General features: G+C 36.5%; 1 protein-coding gene and 1 long non-coding RNA gene across 4 annotated transcripts in view; one reads left to right on the plus strand and one right to left on the minus strand.

Moving 5' to 3' along the window:
- The window catches only part of LOC125274624 (polymeric immunoglobulin receptor-like), an 859,185-nt gene that overhangs the window by 71,819 nt on the left and 765,461 nt on the right, over positions 1-21,905 (minus strand). The gene's annotated exons all lie outside the window — the stretch shown is intronic.
- LOC125275052 lies at positions 6,185-7,261 on the plus strand. The gene is made up of 3 exons (XR_007186381.1): positions 6,185-6,307; positions 6,832-6,963; positions 7,154-7,261. It is a non-coding gene; the product is annotated as an uncharacterized LOC125275052 (long non-coding RNA).

Below are 21,905 nucleotides of genomic sequence, written 5' to 3' on the forward strand. Positions count from 1 at the left end.
TAGTGTTTTAAAAATTAATAGCTCGCTCACAAGACCTTTTGCGGTAAGCAGAGGCATACGGCAATGATGTAGTATGTCAGGCATTTTATATGCTATTGTTATTGAACCTTTGCTAATGGTACTGAGACAACAACTTCGTGGGATTTCAGTGGAGCTTTCCTCTTCGGAGATTGTTACCACTAAACTCAGTGCTTACGCAGATGATGTTACTGTAATTATTAGATCAGATGATGATGTCCACAACTTAGAAGCAGCTCTCAAGATCTATCAAGAAGCTTCCTCAGCCCGGATCAACTGGGCCAAAAGTGCTTCTTTCTTATTAGGCCAATGAGAGGTTGAAGGTTTTCCAAAGCTCCCTCAGCACTGCCCTTGGAGTTCAGAGGGGTTTAAAGTGCTGGGGGTTTTTCTTGGAACAGAACAATATATGGAGAAAAACTGGGAAGGCTTATATGAAAAGGTGGCTGGTCGTTTGGAGAGATGGAGATGGACTCTCCCTCAATTGTCTTATAGAGGGAGGGTCCTTGTTGTAAATAATCTTGCAGCATCTATGCTATGGCACCGTCTGACTGTTATTAATCCCCCAAAGGATCTTTTGCAAAGAGCCATGAGACTAAAATCTGCGCAGAGACTGCTTTATTCTATGGAATTTACTCCGTGGGTGTCTTTCGGGCTAGCACTGTTAAGATCTCTGTCTGGGGTTGAGCTTGATAAACAGTTGTTTTTGATGTCAAGTCAAGTCAAGTCAAATTTATTTATATAGCGCTTTTACAATTGGTAATTGTTTCAAAGCAGCTTTACATATTAGAAGCACAGAAAAAAGGGAAGTGGTTAAAAATAAGCTGTACAAACAAGCGTGGTAATATGTAACATATACAAGATGGTGCTACATTAAGCCAATGTCGGCTGACTCCCAGGGGTGGAAAAAAACCCCTAGGAGAAAAACCCAGCGTACTAACACTGGGAAAAAAGTCCTAAGAGGGAAAAAACCCCTTGGAAGATATATATAATATATGTAAATGGATATGGAGATCAAAATCTGAATTATACATCTTTATTATAGAGATTAAAAATAGATTATATATAAATATATGTAAGCGGATACGGGGATTAAAAATCTGAATTATAGATGCAGCCAGAACTGGATCTGTAGGCCCATTGTCTCCTGGGCTACGTTGTAGTCAGGTCCAGACACAGGTTCTCCATCTGATCTGGATACGGCCTGGATCCAGCACCCGGCAAACCTCAGGATAAGCAGAGAGACAGATATTAGCGTAGATGCCATTCTTATTCTGATGTACAGGTATATCTAGTGTTATAGGAAATGTTCTCGGTTCCGGCCGACCTAATTATTGCAGCGTAACAATCCTTTAACGGATTTGAAAAATGTTAATGTATTGATAATGTGTTATGTGTATGCAAGAGCAAAGAGATGTGTTTTTAGTCTAGATTTAAACTGACAGAGTGTGTCTGCTTCCCGAACAATGCTAGGAAGATTGTTCCAGAGTTTAGGTGCTAAATAGGAAAAGGATCTGCCGCCTTCAGTTGATTTTGATATTCTGGGTATTATCAACTGGCCTGAATTCTGAGATCGCAATAAACTTGAAGGACTATAATGCATTAAGAGCTCACTTAGGTACTGGGGAGCTAAACCATTTAGAGCTTTATAAGTAAGTAGCAAGATTTTAAAATCTATACGATGTTTAATAGGGAGCCAATGTAATGTTGACAGAACTGGGCTAATATGGTCATACTTTCTGGTTCTAGTAAGAACTCTAGCTGCCGCATTTTGGACCAACTGTAGTCTGTTTAAAAGCCGAGCAGAACAACCACCCAGTAGAGCGTTACAATAATCTAGTCTTGAGGTCATGAATGCATGAACCAACTGTTCCGCATTTGTCATTGAGAGCATATGTCGTAATTTAGATATATTTTTTAGATGGAAGAAGGCGGTTTTACAGATACTAGAAACATGACTTTCAAATGAAAGATTGGTATCGAAGAGCACACCCAGGTTCCTAACTGAGGACGAAGGTTTAATGGAGCACCCGTCAAGTGTTAGAGAGTATTCAAGGTTTTTTCGTGAGGAAGTTTTTGGTCCAAAGATTAGGATATCAGTTTTTTCTGAATTTAATAATAAGAAATTTCTTGTCATCCAGTTTTTAATGTCAGCTATGCATTCTGTTAGTTTTGTGAATTTGTAGGTTTCGTCAGGGCGCGAGGAAATATAGAGCTGAGTATCATCAGCGTAGCAGTGAAAACTAACACCATGCTTCCTAATTATCTCTCCTAAGGGCAGCATGTACAGAGTGAAAAGCAACGGTCCTAGTACTGAGCCTTGTGGTACTCCATATTGAACTTGTGATCGATACGACATCTCTTCATTAACTACTACAGACTGATAACGGTCAGATAAGTACGATTTGAACCATGCCAAAGCAATTCCACTAATGCCAATATAGTTTTCAAGTCTTTTTAAAAGAATGTTGTGATCGATAGTGTCAAAAGCAGCACTGAGATCTAATAACACTAATAGAGAAATACAGCCACGATCGGATGATAAGAGTAGATCGTTTGTAACTCTAACGAGAGCAGTCTCAGTACTATGGTATGGTCTAAATCCTGACTGGAAATCCTCACAGATTCCATTTCTTTCTAAAAAGGAGCACAGTTGTGTTGAAACTGCCTTTTCTAGTATCTTTGACAGAAAAGGTAGATTCGAGATTGGCCTGTAATTTACTAAATCTCTCGGATCTAGTTGAGGTTTTTTAATAAGAGGTTTAATAATAGCCTGCTTAAAGGTTTTTGGCACGTATCCTAGTGTTAAGGATGAATTAATTATATCAAGAAGTGGACCTACGACCTCTGGAAGCATTTCTTTCAGTAGTTTAGTCGGCATTGGGTCTAACATACATGTCGTTGATTTTGATGATTTGATAAGTTTAGATAATTCTTCCTCTCCTATAGCGGCGAATGATTCTAGTTTTACCTCAGGGACACTACAGTGCACTGTCTGAAGCGAAACTGTGGACGGTTGCATGTTTTTAATTTTCTCTCTAATATTATCAATCTTGCAAGTAAAGAAGTTCATAAAGTCATTACTGCTGTGCTCTATGGAAACGTCAGCAGTTGAATCTCTGTTTCTAGTTAATTTAGCCACTGTGTCAAATAAATACCTAGGATTATGTTTGTTTTCTATTAAGAGATTTGAAAAATAAGTAGATCTAGCATTTCTTATAGCCGTTCTGTACTCAATAATTTTTTCTTTCCACGAAAGGCGAAAAACTTCTAGTTTTGTTTTCTTCCAACTACGTTCAGTTTTTCTAACAGCTCGTTTTAGAGCCCGAGTGTGCTCATCATACCACGGCGTTGGATTAGTTTCCTTAATCTTCTTTAGACGTAAAGGAGCGACTGCATCTAATGTGCTGGAAAAGAGAGAGCCAATAGTTTCTGTTGCAGCATCGAGTTCTTCTAAGTTGTCAGGTATACTAAGGCGATGAAACTGCTCGGGGAGATTATTTATAAAGCAATCTTTAGTGGTAGACGTGATGGTTCTACAATATTTATGGCTGGGTGGTGGTTTTGTAGCCTTGGCTAATTGTATTATACACGAGACTAAATAATGATCTGATATATCATCGCTCTGCTGTAGAATTTCAACAGCATCAATATCAATTCCATGCGACAGTATTAGATCTAAGGTATGATTACGACAATGAGTGGGTCCTGACACGTGTTGTCTAACTCCAATAGAGTTTAAAATGTCTGCAAATGCCAATCCAAATGCGTCTTTATTATTATCTACATGGATATTAAATCACCAACAACAAGGACTTTATCCGCAGCCAGTACTAACTCTGATATAAAATCAGCAAATTCTTTCATAAAGTCATTATGGTGCCCTGGTGGCCTGTATACAGTAGCCAGCACAAATGTCAACTTACATAATGTTACATAAAGCACCATCACTTCAAAGGAATTATATTTGAAATTCTTTTGAATGATTCTGAATATATTACTATAAATTACAGCAACACCTCCCCCTTTGCCTTTATGTCGAGGATTGTGTCGATAATCATAACCTTGAGGACTAGATTCATTTAAAGTAATGTAATCGTCTGGTTTTAGCCAGGTTTCTGTCAAACACAGCAAGTCTAGTTTATTGTCTGTGATAATTTCATTTACAATAAGTGCTTTTGAAGAAATAGATCTAATATTCAGTAACCCAAGCTTTATCATTTGTTTATCTGATTTATCTGTGATTTTCATTTTTTGAACATCAATTAAATTTTTACCCTTAAAAGGTTTCGGAAGTTTTTTGTATTTACTAGTTCGAGGTACAGACACAGTCTCTATGTGATAATATCTAGGTGAAAGAGTTTCTATGTGCTGTGAATTATTTGAGTTCTGTGACGTGAGGCGGCTAGCAGACGGTCGGTTTAGCCAGTTTGTCTGCGTCCTGATCTGGGCCCTGGTTTGTCATGTTTGTCATGGATGTCTCGGTCGCTTGCCGCTGCCTGGGGCAAGGGTGATGTGCGGGACGCTGTACCTCGCGGTGGATCGATGAATGCCGGGCAGCAACGTCTCCACAGCTTCCCGATCTGGCGAGGACAGATCAGAATAACATACATCTGATAAATCCGCCATTAAATCGACAAGGAAGGTTGGTTTAGAGGAAAAAAGAAAGTAGACGGTAGCTAGCAGGCTATGGCTAACACTAGGTGATTACGCTGGTGGATTGCTAGTAATAAATCGTTCCGTTTAGTAATACTATGCAATAGGTTAAGTAATCTAGTGAAAAATAAGAAAGTTATATTATGTGAATAGGAATAAAGAGAAGGATTTAGGATAAACTCCACGAAGCTCCGAGCGTAGGTCAGACAGCAGGCAGGCAGCAGCGTTCTGTCATCCTTTAACAAAAAAGTTACATCTGGTGTTAATTTTTATGCCTCTGTTTTAAATGCCTGGAATGTGTTTAAGTTGTCTAGGTCTGAAAATGATCATTATGGCCTAGACGAACCCTTATTTTTTAATCCTTTTTTAGGAAATATTTGCATGTCTAATTATATAGTAAAGATGTGCATGGAAAAAGGACTCACCAAAGTGGGGCATTTGATTAACCCAGTCACAAATGAATGGAGATCAGTAGAAGAAATTGCTAGTCAAATTGAATTGAGGTCTGTGAGGGTAATGGAGCAGTTGATTTTTGGTTTAAAAGCTGCTCTTCCTCCTCTCATTCAGTTTGTCAATTATTCTTTGGAGAGTGAGCCTGTACAGGTAGCCTTTCCTGAGTTAACTGTGTCCCCTGAAGTTTGTTCTGAAGCGATTCAGGAGGGAAAGTTGCTGAATTTTGAGAGACTCAAATGTTTACCTTTTCAAACAGCAGGAAAAAAAAGTATTTACCAAGTCTGTGTGAAAACAGCATACTTTAATGATTTGCATGACAGACAGGATACTAAATGGAGAGAAAAACTGTCAGTTGATGATAATATTTTTCCCTCCTGGAGGCTTTTGTATAAAAGTCCCCTTCCAAAATGTTCAGGTGATTTACAGTGGAGAATACTACATTGTGTGTTAGCCACTAATGTTTTTGTTTCAAAATTCAACTCAACTGTATTGCCTTTTTGTAATTTTTGTAATGGGCACGATACTGTGTTTCATGTTTTTAATGAATGTCCACGGTTAAAGCCCCTTTTTGAATTGTTGGAAGGGATCTTGATAAGGTTGGGTTTTGTTTTTAACAAAATGAATTTTTATCTACGGATACAAGTATTCTAAAGCAAAAAAAGAGCGTTGTACTTTTGCCAGTTTCATAATTGGTCAAGCAAAATTGGCTATTTGGAAAACTTATAGGCTTTCTATTGAAGGACGAATAGTTAATGTTTTGAAAATGTTCAAAGCGTTGGTTGAATCACGAATAAGGGTAGAATATATATTTTTCAAAACTGCAGACAATATGGTTGAATTTACATATAAATGGTGTGAAAATAGTGGTTTGTTTGAGGTTGGTGATGATGATTCTTTGATATTTAATTGGTAAATATTTGTGAGTAACTTTTGTATTATGGTGTAGAATGTGTAATTCCTAATTTATTAAAGATATATTTAACCTCCTCTCTCTCTCTCTCTCTCTCTCTCTCTCTCTCTCTCTCTCTCTCTCTCTCTCTCTCTCTCTCTCTTATTACTAAAGGACACTCTCTCAGCTGTTATAATTGCAGGAGTTCGCTCGGTTCTTGTGTGTTTCAAGAAAAAGAAACATGTCCCAGTGAATCTCTTTATTGCATGAGTACAACAGGAGTGGTACAAATTGGTAAGTCCAATATGATTGAAATTTACTCTTATATTTGACTAACTGGAGATGCTAATATTATTTACTGGTGCTGCGACAGAACAGCTACTTGTTTTTCTAGCGGAATTTACAATTTCAGTCAAAGAATATTGTACTTCTGATATTTATTTATTTTTTTTGATTTTGTATTTAAAAGTTTGAAATGAGAAAAATGCTTATTTTGACATATTTATAGTTTAGTGGTCTTTTACTTTGTATTCAGTAGTTCCTGTGTTCATTTGTTTCAGTTTCCCATTCTCATTTGTTGTCATGGACATTCATTAATGATCACTGTGTTAATCATTAGTTCCCTCATTTGCCCTGTATTTAAGTTGCTCTGTTTTGTGCTTCAGTTGTTGGTTGTTGTTTGTGTTAAGTGTATGCTGTTATGCTTGTTTATTAAACCTTGTTTAGTTCAGTCATCATCTTTAGCAATTTGTAACATAAATACATTTTCCATCAATGTGCAGTTTAATTGGTCTTTTCTGTATCATTCATGTTTTTAGATGGCATTAAAACAGTTAATAAGTTTAAAGGTTGTGTTCCTGATTGTCAAAGTGGGTCCCTGAACATTGGCTATTCAAAGATGACCCTTTCTTGCTGTAACACAGACCTGTGTAACGCCCAAGATGCTCCAGGTATTGTCCTTCAATGATCATGTGCAAATAACTATCTTCTTTAAAGTCAACACTCATTTGAATGAAGGACATTCAAAACATGGTGTGTCTTTCTGTCATGAACTGATTGAATGGAGCCGCTAAAGGAGTGTTGTTTCATTAGACCTTTTGTACAGGAAATAAAAGAATATTTGTTTACACCTCTGTATAGATCCCAACACAAACGTCCCCAACGGAAAGAAATGTTTCTCCTGTGTTGGACAGAGCTGCTCAAACACTCTGAGCTGTTTAGGGACTGAAAACAGCTGCTTTAAAGCAACAGGTGAGAATCTGGAAAAAGATTAAAGTCATTATCTTTTAAGGTTAAATCATTTGACACAGATCACATATACCAATGTCCAGCTTAGACTGAATCAACCTTTGTTTTCTTTCTTTTTATCAGGTATTTTTGAAGGCCAGTCAGTTGTTTCAAAAGGCTGTGTGTCTAAATACTTTTGTGATATCACAGCAGCAGGAACACTGATTCCTAATACTGAGAGCGTCTCATGTTGTGAGGGGAACCTGTGTAACGGTGCTCAGAGTGTCTCCCAGAGCTTCCTGTTCCTCTGCTGTTCTCTGCTCTCCTACTTCCTGCTGCACTGAATCCAGCAGCTCTTCATCCTACAATCAGACACACTGTACTGAATATAGAGTCTGTATTTTCTTTACTGTCTCTGGTGTCCTGATCTTTTTTTCCCTGAAAAAATTCTGTAGTGAGATTTTATGAAATAAAAGTCCCTCCAAAAAAACATACTGCAATAATAATAACCATTTTATTTCTAAAAAAAAAAAAAAAAAAAAAAAAAAATATATATATATATATATATATATATATATATATTATTTATTAAAGGGATATTTAATAAATTGAAAATTAGGTCATCATTTACTCACCCTTAAGTTGTTGTAATACAGTATGCTATTCTTTCTTCTAGGATTATAAAAGGAGAAAATTCAAATAGCGGTGCATAACACAATGAAGAGCGACCAGCATCAAGCTTTTAAAAAAAAGATGCAGTTTCACAGATTGAACCCATGCAACAGGTGTCTTATATTCCAAGTGTTCTGATATAATAGGGTGTGGTGAAAAAAAACAGTATATTGTGTATTTAGAGACAGTCCCTGAATTTGCGAATACCAAACATACAACGTCAAGCCAACTTTTTGCCAGTATTTCTGTGTTAAACGCTTAGAAACTCATAGTCATACTCTCCCTCATGTTGTTCCATGCCTGTAAGACCTTTGTTCATCTTCAGAACACAAATTAAGACTCAGTGAGGCCTCCATTGAGAGCATAATTACACTTTCAGTGCCATAAAGACATATTTAAAACAGATCATGTGACTACAGCGGTTCAACCTTAATGTTATGAAGCGATGAGAATACTTTTTGTGCGCCAAAAAAAAAAAAAAAAAACGATTTTATTCAACAATATCTAGTGATGGATAATTTCAAAACACTGCTTCATGAAGCTTCGAATCAGTGGTTAAGAGCAGACGTTCACAAGTCTTTTATCTGGAGTCCGAGTCAAGTCTGAAGTCTATTTCTTAATGTGTTTCTTAATTATAATCTGAGCGCCACTCATGGCCACAATAGTGCGCTGCTGGTCGCTGTGGGTTGAATGGCTGTGGTTTGCTACTAGTGGTTCTCTTGTGAGTGACAGGTTGCCCCGCCCCCACGTCAGTAAACATGCCAGGGAGCAGAAGATATTTTGATTAAAGATTACAGGGGAACATGATTTTTAATAAATAAATTAAATAAATAAACAAACAAACAATAATGACATGCAGAGATAAATCAATTATAAAAACATACAGCAGTATTTCATAAAAAAAATAAAAAAATAAGAATTGTTAATTTTGATTTCATGCTGATTTCAAATGCTCAAAACCATGAGTGTTAATAGGGAGTTGATCTTTGCTGTTATAACAGCTTCTGCTCTTCTAAGGTTTTCCCATAGATGTTATAGAGCTGACATCACTGAGGTTCAGGTCTGGGTTTGGTCAGTCAGTCAAGTTCTTCAACACCAGATTCAAAAGGGCTTTCCTCAAAAGTCTGTATGATGTAACATTATGAATAGATTTTACTGGGATTACCAAATCGTTAATGAGAAGGAGGTTCCCACACAGCAAAAGGACTCCGTGGCGGATCGGCCGCAGAGGTATTGCGCAGAGGTGGAAAGTCCAGGGCTCAGAAAGTAAAAGTCCTGCCATATTTTTTCCCCACCCACTGAAGCACTGTTAAAGTTAATGAGATAAATAAGTGTTTAATTGAGTGATGATTGACCATTATTGAAGATTTTTAAGACACCATTGTAACGAATGTAGTGGTTCGTACAGTTATTAATTAATTTATGGATGAAATATGAATATAATAATTCATAAGGTTATGAATAAATTATGATTCATATATCAACCCAACGGGGAATTAAACATATATTGTGAATCAATTACAACGAATTATAATCAATTACATATATGATTAGTTCTGGTTTAATAATTATCTAGAGAAACTGTTCATTTGTCCAGCAAACTAAGTCCCTCACAGAATATTATAAACAGAGTTATTTTCTGGCCATGAAAATAACTAAAGCATAAAGCGATCGAAAAAACATTAAAGTGACTTGGTCTTCAGTTGAAAGAACAACAGAACAATCGAGCATGAATTATGTGTTTAATATATGCAGCTACGGCTACCGAGATTATACGTCAAAAATATATACAGAAGTATACACATATATATACACGAGTGAGAATGAAGAAAAGACATGGAAAGAAAGATGATCAAAGGATGGCAAATTACACAGTTAACGTAAACCTTTTGAGAGAGAGAGAGCCAGCACAGAAATCAGTTTAGACAAATTCAGATAAATGATAATACTTGCTTATTGGTTCAAGTCCGTGTGTAGCAGTTTCAATGCGCCTGGCTGGGTTGGTCCTTTCAGAGAGGGTTTCTCCGGCGGGTTTTCAAAAGAGGTTTAAGCTTAAGTAACTTAGCCGAAGAGAGAGAGAGAGTCTAAAGAAGTGGTCCTCCCGAACTGCGCGCGTGGTTGGGAAGCGCGGTCACCTGAGGCGTCCGTGCACGAGGTGCTCGTGAGTCAGTCGGGAGACAAAGGAGAAGAAGAAGAGCAGCGCGAAGAGACAAGAGAGAGCGAAGGTGTGTGTCGTTGTCTTTATGGAAACCCAAGCTAGCACACCTCCTGAATTGTAGCAGCCAATAGAGGCGCAGCACTATTTGGCGGGCAAAGTTGCTTTGTTTGGTCTCCTAGCTGAATTTGCATACTTAATGCCCATCAGATCGGATTTCGAGATGGAGTGGGTTCTTCACAGGATCATTAAACACATAGAAAATGCATTTGTCCGTTTTGTGACATGTCTCAATGAATAGCTCGAGTCCGGAGCTTTGAAACGAGATCAAACTCGATAGGTCAGAAAGGCATAGAAACCAAGTTATGGTTTACAGACAAAATTATATCGTTAAAATGCACACTAGCACAAATACACTCATTTAAACACTAGGAAACATGCATAGGCTCTAAAATATATCATATATATATTCCAGCATAGTGGTAGTTCACATATACAGTTAAAAATGTATGATTGTGTGTTTCTGTATGTGCCTGTGTGTGTGCTTTTGTGTGTTCCTGTGTGTGTGGGGTGTTGGAATGTGGATCTGGTCAGTCTCTGGGGGGGTGCTCCTTTTGAAGTCACCAAAGAGAGGAAGTTGGACTTTACTGTTTACCATCGCTTGTCCACAAAAGTGTCAAGTGGGCTTATCTTATGGCAGACTATGCGGAGCCGAGATGGTTTTATAACCCAGTCCAGCATGCTAAAAGCGTTCTGAACATTCCCAAGTTTATTGATTATCCTGATACGTGTGCATATGCTACACCATCACAGAGATCAGGGTTTGCTTTAGTTGAGCTCTTGATCCTTGACTTTTTAATATTAGAATTTGTTTGAGATGCTGTAACTGAGTTATAACAGCCAGATAAGCAAAGTTAAAAGATGATCAGGTGGTGTTGGTTATGATTTTACATAATCATAATTTGATCTGAATCACTGAACTCATTTAGAGCCCAATCTCTGAATTAGATTTACATTATTGATCACAGCAGCACTGTGATTCTACAGCAGAAGATTCAGTTTTTTTCAAAATATAGTCCAAAGATTTTATCAAAAGTTGTTCTAATTAAGAAGATCGCTCTTATTTAGACACACAGGCATCAAGAATCAGCGTATGAATCTCAACAGCGGTGACTGTCAAAAAGCATGTTGCATTCTGGGTGCCACCAATCAAAATTCATCCATGCCTCCCATCATGCATTGCTGCATGAATAAATTATGAGCTTAATTGTCTTAGTAATTTTCTTTATTCTCACTATTTAAATTTTGCTGTTTTTCTGTGACTTTTTAGTAGCTTGTTTTCTAATGTTTAGAGTTGATCTGTTTATCAGAATATGTTGCTTGTCACCGTCGTTGAGATTCATACGCTGATTCTTGATGTCTGTGTGTGCCTAAAAGAAGAATTTTTTTTTTTATCAGAACAACTTTTAAGAAATCTTTTGGATTATATTGATAAAGCTGATCTTCTGCTGTAGAAATAAAAAGTGATGGGTCAAGAGATCAACTAAAGCAAACCCTGACCTCTGTGATGGTGTCTTAAAAATTGTGATTTTCTCTTTTGGTGATTCTGCTTGTTATCATCAGGTGTCTTCAATAATGCTCAATCATCACTCAATTAATCACTTATCTCATTAACTTTAACAGCGCTTCAGTGGGTAGAAAAAAAATATGGCAGGACTTTTACTTTCTGAGCCCTGGACTTTCCACCTCTGCCGCGAACGGACCCGTATCGGCGTCCACTTGCGCGCAGTGACGGACCTGTAACGAAGGCAAATACTCCTCGCTGCAGACTGTAGCACGGTGACGTCACGTATTTTGACGTCACATATGTGTTACCGCGCATGCGCGTAAGTTCACACGTGGACAATAGGGTCTAGCTGCAGCCTGAAGGGTCGAGTGGAGCTCCATTCTCGAACAGGAAATACGTCACCTCCACTAGTTTAAGTACTGTATTTGCATTATGGTAAGGGTAGGTTTAGGGTTGGGGTAGGTGTAGACGTTAATAAAACAAGTATTTGCATTACTGTAAAGGGTAGGTTTAGGGTTGGGGTAGGTGTAGATGTTAGTAAAACACAAGTGGAGGCGCATGCGTTTTAAAGGCATGCAATACGTAACATACGTGACGTCAAAATACGTGACGTCACCGCGCTACAGTCTGCAGCGAGGGGTATCTCGCATGACATGCAATAGCATAGGTAGCCTAGAGAGAACCCAAGAGGAGACACTTTGATACTTTTTGGGTAACCGCCATTATGGGGTGAAAATACTAACTGGAGCATAGAATCCTTCACATCTTCACAATTTCACTGCCAAATCAGAAGCGCAATAGAACAGTTTTTTTTTTTTTTTTTTTTTTTTTTTTTTAATTAAGTCATCAGTAAATTGTATGGCTCCTACACTGTAAAAAATAACTGTGATTTCTTTTTTTTTTACAGTCATTTTCTTTTCTTTTAAATTATACTTAAAACTCTGCAAAATTACAAACAATGTATGTAAATTAACAACTCGGCTGTTACTTTATGTGTTATGACATTAATGAAAAATTACAGTAATTCACATATTTTTTTACTGAAACTTTACTGTATTTTTATACAGTATTTTTTTCTGTTTTCTTAAAGGTCCCATTCTTCGTGATCCCATGTTTCCAACTTTAGTTAGTGTGTAATGTTGTTGTTAGAGTATAAATAAAATCTGTAAAATTTTAAAGCTCAAAGTTCAATGCCAAGCGAGATATTTTATTTAACAGAAATAGCCTACAACGAACGGCCTGTTTGGACTACATCCCTCTACTTCCTTCTTTAATGACGTCACTAAAACTGTGTTTTGACTAACTTCCGCCCACAGGAATACACAAAAAGGGGGCGTGGTCTTGTTGCGCTCCCACGGAGAAGAGCAAGAGTTGCGTTTGTAGAGTGTGTTTGTCGCCATGTCGTCGAAACGCTGTTATTTTCATCCCGCAGTCCAATCACCTTTGTTTGGCCTTCCCATGGACGTTGTACTTAGAAATCAGTGGTTACAATTTATGTTTAACTCGGTTCCCGAAAATTATAATCCACATGTTAAACTATGTGCAGCACATTTTACTGAGGACAGCTTCCTCAATCTCAGTCAGTTTAATGCCGGATTCGCACAAAGATTATTTTTGAAAGATGGAGCAGTTCCCTCTTTGTCTGGAGAAGGCGTTGTTTGTGGACCACAACCGGTAAGTGCATTTTATTATTTACGTTGGTGCGTTTAACAGTTTCTGTAACTTATCACACAAAGGGCAACGCTGTTTAGCTTTGTTAACTAGATGGCAATTGAAAAAAAAAAAAAAAAAAACTAGATGGCAATTGAAACTTATCCGACCAAAACTTTTAAAAAGTGTAGTAATTCAACCGGACACCATCGATTGTTGGTGTTTGTTATGATCAGTTTAAATTATTTGTTGATTATATCTGTTGTTTACTGTTTAACCACATGCTGGTTTAGCTGCAGCCACGCGAATCATTGTTCTATGTTTAGGCCTATGTAAGGTTACCTACTGTAAATAAACAGCTTACCATTGTGACACATCCTGTAAAAGACGTGTTTGCACAGGTTCTACTCGATCCTCTTCATCTATGTTCTCCGGGTCTGATTCCGGCTCAAATTGATAGGGTAAAATTAAAGACATGTTTACAATAACACTGAGCGCGTGCATCTCCACGTTATGGTAAGAGGCGTGACCTTTCCGGGCAAGGAGCGCTAAGCTGCTGTCGAATCACAACACAGGAACCGCTGGCACAATCAGAACTCGTTACGTATTTCTGAAGGAGGGACTTCATAGAACAAGGAAGTCATCAGCCCGTTTTTATGACAGTGGAAACAGCGGTATACAGATAAGTAAATTATGTGAAAAATACTGTGTTTTTTTACACGCGAAACATGAACACATGTTATATTGCACACTATAAACACAATCAAAGCTTCAAAAAACCACGAAGAACGGGACCTTTAAATTACAAACAAATGTATATAAAATTACAAAAATAATCAGTAATTAAACAGTAACAAAACAGTTAAATGGTAAAACGGTCAAATGAATGGCAGCCAAAAAACCCTGTAGAATTAAAGAAAAATATCCTATTTAAATAAAACGAAAAACATTTACTGGTATTTCCTGAATTATTACGATCAAATACCTTCACTTTAAAAGCGTAAAAAAAATGGTCAATCAACAAAGCTTTTTTGTGACTTTAGTAGCTTTTGTGACATGAGTTGATCTGAATTTTTTTTTTTGTCACTATTGTTGAGATTCATACACTGATTCTTGATGTTTGTGTGAGTCTGCATGATGTTGACAGAACATTTTCTGCATAATTTGAATTAAGAATGTGGCGTTAAATTACAAATGATATTAAATAACTTAGTCAGAGACCAGACTCTGCTTTCAGTGAGACAGAACACTTTATGATGATTAGTATCACTTAAAAAGTAATCAATTCCATCTGGTCTGAGAATTTTTTTCTTTTTCGCTACAACAAACGAGTGTCAGAAAGACACAGTTAAAGCAATCTGAGAAATACTAATGTTAAAGTGTTAAGGTTCAAGAGCTCAACTAAAGCAAGTGCTGACCACCAGAAAGGTGACTTCAAACTTTATTATTTTATTCAATAAATCATCAACATCTAAATCTCTGTTAATTCTCAATAATAACTTTAATATGAAATAAAGTCTGGATTGTAATAAGTGAAGATGCTGAGATCTTGAGAGATCTGTTAGTGTTTCTTGTTCTGTTGGGATTTAGAGGGTTTCTATCGTGTATTTTGTGGGTCACCGTTGTGCTGGAGAGTAGAGCCTGTGCTTCAGTCCAGGAAGAGCCAGAAAACATCAATGTTATGTTGCATGTTGCTTTATTTCAGAGGCAATAACATATAGTTACAGTCATTCTTTCATGTGTGTTCTTTCTGGTTCAGTACAAGAAATGTGCAGACCTTTAGGTCTGAGTTGAAATATAATGATCTTATAATAATGTGTTTGTAAAGGTTGTGAAAAAAGTGGAAGATTTAAACAAAGTGTGTAAAGTAAATTGTAAAAAGTTTTTGATGATCATTAGTGATAGTATTTTGTTCTGTGTTGTCATCATTCAGGTTGGATTTCAGCATTAATGTATGTTTAAAAAAAAAAAAAAGAAAGAAGCTGATATTACCAGAAATTAGTGGACTGTCGACTCGCTTTCACCACAAAATGGCGGAAACAAAGGGGTTTTGCTGGGTGCCGGTGATTCAATGGAACTTTCTATTGAGTGTCGCTTCTTGTTAGTGTAACGTTATATTCTTTGGCCTAAGTAACAGGCCTACGTGCTGCTAAACCAGATCGAGCTACCAAGCAATAAACATGCCGTTGAGGATTACAAAATATTGTGCAAGACCTGGACTCGACAGTAACGCAACGTGAGTAACAGTTAATCTGTTATTTAACGGTGATTAAATTATATAAAGAAAGCGATCAAAGAAAGCCCCTTTGCAATCGTTGGAGCAGCGCGCGCTGAAGCTGTCAATCAAACAGCGCGAGTTTATCAGTGACTGAAGCGCAAAACTCTCGTTTTATTCAACGAATCTTTTAATTATATCGCATTTGCACTGTTAGTGAAGATGAAAGCATTTGTTAGTGTGCAGAAATTGAGTTGTAATGACGAGATCACTGCTTTCATGCGCTCAACATGTCTGTCATGTGACTACACAGTGTCTCTGCAACCTTTCATGCCACAATCTAAATATAACGCCAGATCTAAATGTAATGAACACTTTTCACGATTAGATAACCTTGAGAGCTGTAATAGTAAAAACGCGCTAAAAGAGAGAGAGTAATACTTGGCTATTTCATATGCAAAGATGTCAGCCAATCACAGCAGTGGGCGTTTACACTGAAGTCTCACAGCAGACACGCCCCTTAAAACAGAGCGTTCAAACCAGAGGGCTAAAATCAGGGTAGGAAAAATGCCTTTTATTTAGAAATTATGATCATTTTGGATGTAAAAAGCATACTAACATTATAAGTGCACCTCAGGAAACATTATAAAACAATAAACCAACACAGTTCATGACCCCTTTAAAACAGTAATATACTCTAGAAAACACTGCATTCTGGGTAATATTTGTCATCTTCGAGAAAATAGCCTACTGTGAGTTAACATCGCTCAAAGTCGACACTCAGAGGCTGTAGTCTAAATCACACCCTATACCCTCGTTCACTATTCCCTACATTAGTTCACTAATAAAGTCCACTTGACAGAGTGAATGAAAAGAAGTGAGTGAATTCAGAAAATTTATGAACACCTGATAAGCAGAATCACTGAAGGACAGAGAAACAAGACCAGAAAAAAGAGAGACGAGCAGAAACACAAGAACTACAACTGACTTCAGCCACACTGAGTGTGAAACCAGTTCACAAACCAGTTTGATATTATTTCTTTCATACATGTACAGAAGTTCTTGTTGAGAATTAACAGATATGGATGTTGATGTTTTATTGAAATAAAAAATTTATTGAAGTTTGCAGTCACCATCGTGGTGACCAGTGTCTGCTTTAGTTGGGCTCTTGACTCTTTAAGATTAGTTTTCTCTGGCTGCTGTAACTGAGTGTTTATAAAACACATTTGTTATGGCAGGAAAAAGCCAACATGAAGTTGATCAGGTTTTTTGGCTGTTGTGATGATGTTGTAGTCGTCTTGGACTTGTTTAATTCACTGATCTCTTTGTCTTTGATTTAATTGTTATTTTAACTTTATTTGTTGTTCTATATTTGTGATTCAACAGTGCACAAACAAGCAATGTGTCAGTAATCAGTTATTTAGGAGAATATATAAGTCCTTATAATACATAAAATATTTTGAGCTCATGCATAACTTGCACAGCAGAGACATCAACAATCAGAATATGAATCTCAACAATGGTGACATCCAAAAGTTGAATCTTGCAATGCATGCTGGATGCCAGCATAGTACAAAACTCCCAGCATGCACTGCAGAATGAATAAATTATGCAGCTTTATTGCCACCATTGTTGAGATTGTTGTGCTGATTTTTGATATCTGTGTGTGTCTAAGTAATGCTGCAGTTGTTTTTAGTGCATAGCATTTAAAATAAACTCTTTTTAGTTGATTGCTGTTGGAACTCTTGCTGTAGTTTCACAGTGGTGATAATGAAAAATATTAGTCTGTTAATAATGGAACAATGGATAAAACAGTATGAATTCAGCAAAAGACTATGTGATGGTTATGTCTACACCAACACATAACTATCAGCACTCATCAATTTTTTATATATATATGTTTCTGCCATAAATATATGAATATTTTAAACAACCAGAGAAAAAAAAAAAGATTTTTATGTTAAAGGTCATGGGTAAAGAGCTCAACTAAAGCAAACACTGATCTCCTCAATGGTAACATCAAACCAAACATTTTCACCAAAATATCAACATCTAAACTTAAACAACATCTAAACTTAATTCTCAATAAGATCTTTTGTAGAAATAAAGTTAAACTGGTCAGTAATAAGTGTAATAATGTGTAATGCCTGGAAGACAGTTGTAGTTTCTGCTCGTATTTTTTTCCGTTCTTGTTCCTCTTTTCAGTGGTTCTGCTTGTTAACAGCAGGTGTTCATCATTAATGCTCAATCATCACTTAAATATTAACTTCATTATTTCACTGCAACACAGCGTCAATGTTACTTTTTCTCTGTAGTGTGTACACTAGAGGATGTTCCTGTGGGGTTGAAAGGGTTAAAGGTGTAAGATAAGAAAACACACACACAAAATGCATTTTTACAGTTACAAACTGTTAGTTAAAAAACAGTTATATATTGGCAACACTATTGCCAGTAGTTTACTGTAAAATTTAGTTTTGCGCGTCACCATTGTGCTGAAGAGTAGAGCCTGTGATTAGGTTCAGGAGAAGTTCAAAAGACATTGGTGATATATGCTGCATGTTGTTTTATTTAACAGATTTGTCTTATATTATTAGCATATAATAAAAATTAGTTTGTAAATTTAAATGGCACTCTGACAATTTGAGGCAGTTGGTTTCTGCAAATGAAATGAGGTAACACGAGTTTTAATTTTGGTGCATGATATCTTTACAGTAACATACTGTAGATTACAGTAAATAACTGTACAAACAACACTAAATTACTAGCAACAGTGTTGCCAATATTTTACTGTAAAAAAAGCCTAACAGTGTGGCCATTTATCAGAATGGGTGGGTCTTCATAAGAAAATTTAGTTTATCAAAAAATAAATAAATAAATAAATAAAAATAAAAAGTGACACAAGACAGCTAAATGTACATTTACTTGCCATTTAATGACCGTACAGAGGGTCTAAGGCAGGGGTTTTCAAACGTTTTTGTCAGCCGAACCCCTTTGGCCCAATAATTTACTTGAAGAACCCCTGAGATTTTAACTATTTCATTAGGCTAATGTAATGGCAAATTTGTATGTTTACTTCAAAGAACATTGATTATTTATCCTTTTTAAAGTTTTTATCAGTATTTTACATTGCTATTACACATTTGAACTTGGGATGTGACGGAGAGGAAATTTTCCTACCTGTTTAATCAACGTGCGACAACACCGGCGGGAGCTTTTAAATCGCTCATTCAAAAGTGAAAGTAAAATGCTCACGGCAGCAGGGCCATTCATAATGCATTCATTATTATTCTTAATGAAAAACACAACAAAACATATGACAAACTCGCTTAAGGCGCTTTTACATTTCGCTTTGAAATCAAATCTTCCTCCATCGTCTTATCAGTAAAAGGTGAGACGAAATGGGCGAAGTGAGGTGAAATCTGACTCCTGCAGCTGATCTGTCCTGCGACTCTCGTTCAGTTCTGTAATGGTCACATGACATACAGATTAAAGAAATAAAATTAAAAAAAAATTGTTAGCATGTTTTTTTTTTAGATTATTTATTTGAAAATTATTTAGCATATTTGTTTGATTTTTAATGATTTAATTATAATTTAATTAATCGCTTGTCATCAACTTACGAACCCCCTGCAATTTCCTCATGAACCCCAGTTTGGGAAACCCTGGTCTAAGGAAAATAACTTTATTTATATAAATTTATAAGATGTATTTAAAGGGATATTTGACAAAAAATTGAAAATACTCTCATTTTCTCACCCTCATGTCATGTGATTCTCCATTCCATATATTAAATTATTGTTCATACAGGTCAAACTCATTTAGTTTAGTCTGAGGTTAATTTAATTGTATGTTTGCTCAGTCTTTATAGTAAAAGTTCTACATAAAGAATGTTAAGATGTGACTAACATTCAGATGTAAAGTACTATATTTGAGAAACCAGTTTTCTTACAGGGTAATCCACACGCAAACTCAGATCAAATCTGACACAACACCAAAGAACATATCTGACATTCATGTTTTTAATCAAAGCAGTAATGCACAGCATGTCTCCCAAACATGCACTTAGGTGTCCTTGAGCATCTTGATTTTAAAAGCATTGAATATTATGTAGAAAAGTGACATTCTTGCTGATCAGTTCAGAGAACAGGTGTTGCTGATGAAAATCTCAATAGTGTGAATTGAGGACAGGTTGTATAGCTTAAATGGTTAGTTCACCCAAAATTTCTGTCATTAATTACTCACCCTCATGTCAAATAAGTACTTTAAAGCATGGAAAAAGTTTATGAAATGACACTTAAGTGTGTTAAAGGATTAGTTCATTTATGAATTAAAATTTCCTTATAATTTACCCATGTCATTCAAGATCATGTCTTTCTTTCTTCAGTCGAAAAGAAATTAAGTATTTTGACAAAAACATTCCAGGATTATTCTCCATATAGTGGACTTCACTGGGGTTCAATGGGTTGAAGGACCAAATGTCAGTTTCAGTGCAGCTTCAAAGAGCTCTACATGATCCCAGACGAGGAATAAGAGTCTTATCTAGCAAAATGATGTCATTTTTTAAAAATAAAAATGTATATACTTTTAAACACAAATGCTTGTCTTGCACTAGCTCTACGATGCGCCATGCATTATGTTGAATGGTCACGTGTGACAGAGGCGGAAGTACTAGGGCGAAAAACTTCATCTAATTTTCTCCTCCAACTTCAAAATCGTCCCATATCGTTGTTTTTCCTTTTTGTAAAGGGCTTTTGGCTGAATCTTTGTATGTTCACTTTGTAGAGACTTCCACGTCACGCATGACCTTTGTAACGTGATTACGTCATGTATGCAGATCGTAGAGCAGTGCAAGATGAGCATTTGTGGTTAAAAAGTATGCTATATAAGACCCTTATTCCTTGTCTGGTATCGTTTAAAGACCTTTGAAGCTGCACTGAAACTGTAATTTGGTCCTTCAACCATTTGGAGGCCATTGAAGTCCACTAAGGAGAAAAATCCTTGAATGTTTTCCTCAAAAACCTTTATTTCTTTTTGAATGAAGAAAGAAAGACCATCTTGGATGACATGGGGGTGAGTAAATTATCAGGAAATTTTAATTCTGGAGTGAACTAATCCTTTAAGAAACAGTCATGAAGGTTTATTCTCACTAATATTAAAATATTACACTTAAGTTGCATTTTATTTCATTAATATTATATTATCATTATTTGCAAGTAGCCTACAGTTGATTTCAAGTAAACTATAAGTACACGTTGAATACATTTAAGTACACTTGTTTTTCACAAGAGCACTTTCATGCATTGAGGATTTGGTGCATTCCCCGATGGAAATTTTACGTTCCCAGAACATTCTCAGAACATCCCCACTGGTGTTGAGTAACGATGTGGAGTTCTTTTAAGGTTTGGGGGACGTTATTTGGTGGACCTTTAGGGAACATTCAGGACGTTCTCTGAACGTTTAGAGAACCATATAGGGAACGTTGCGCAAGGTCCTGAGAACGTTGCCTTCTACGTGGGATTGTAGTTCAAAAACAGTAACAAGACAGACAGCAGAAGCAGAAGTACGCTCTCTTTGCTCATTGAAAACTGAGTGTGCTGCTGCATTCTGGGTCATTTGAGGTCCCAGCATCCTGTGTCTGAACAGCCATGACAAAAAATAAATCCATCACTATTTCAGAAGATGTTTCACTTGGATATATGTCACAATAATAAATAAAAGACTATCATAACTTTCATTTCATATGACAGCATATCAATACAGCACAATTAAAAAAAATGCATTGAGCTTAAAGCAAGTGTGTTATGATACAAAATATTATCTGCTGCCACCTGCTGATAAATTATGCTAAATGCAGTTTGACGATTTATTGAAATAACTGTTACATTTTTTAACAGTTCCAAAAGGAAAAAAGGATGCTGCAAGTGCAGAATTAAATAATGTTCTAATATAATATTTTTATTTTTTATTTTTACTTTTATTGCAGTATGTCAGATATCTTTACAACTTGAAAAGTTTTATTAAATATAAACCAGAAACAAGCTGATGATGTCCTGTTTCCTGCGATTTCCAGTATACTTTTCAGTTCATCACATCAGAACACCAAAGATATACAGAGAAAACACAAGCTCTATATTCAGTACAGTGTTTCTGATTGTAGAATGAAGAGCTTTTGGATTCAGTGCAGCAGGAAGTAGGAGAGCAGAGAACAGCAGAGGAACAGGAAGCTCTGGGAGACACTCTGAGCACCGTTACACAGGTTCCCCTCACAACATGAGATGCCCCGAACATTAGGAACCGATGTTGCGGCATCACAAACTGCTTTAGAGACACAGCTTTTTGAAACAACTGACTGGCCTCCATAAGCCACTGATGAAAAGAAAGAACAGAAGTTGAGTCAGTCTAAGCT

The sequence above is a fragment of the Megalobrama amblycephala genome, linkage group LG1, assembly GCF_018812025.1.
Source record: "Megalobrama amblycephala isolate DHTTF-2021 linkage group LG1, ASM1881202v1, whole genome shotgun sequence".
Lineage (NCBI taxonomy): Eukaryota > Metazoa > Chordata > Actinopteri > Cypriniformes > Xenocyprididae > Megalobrama > Megalobrama amblycephala.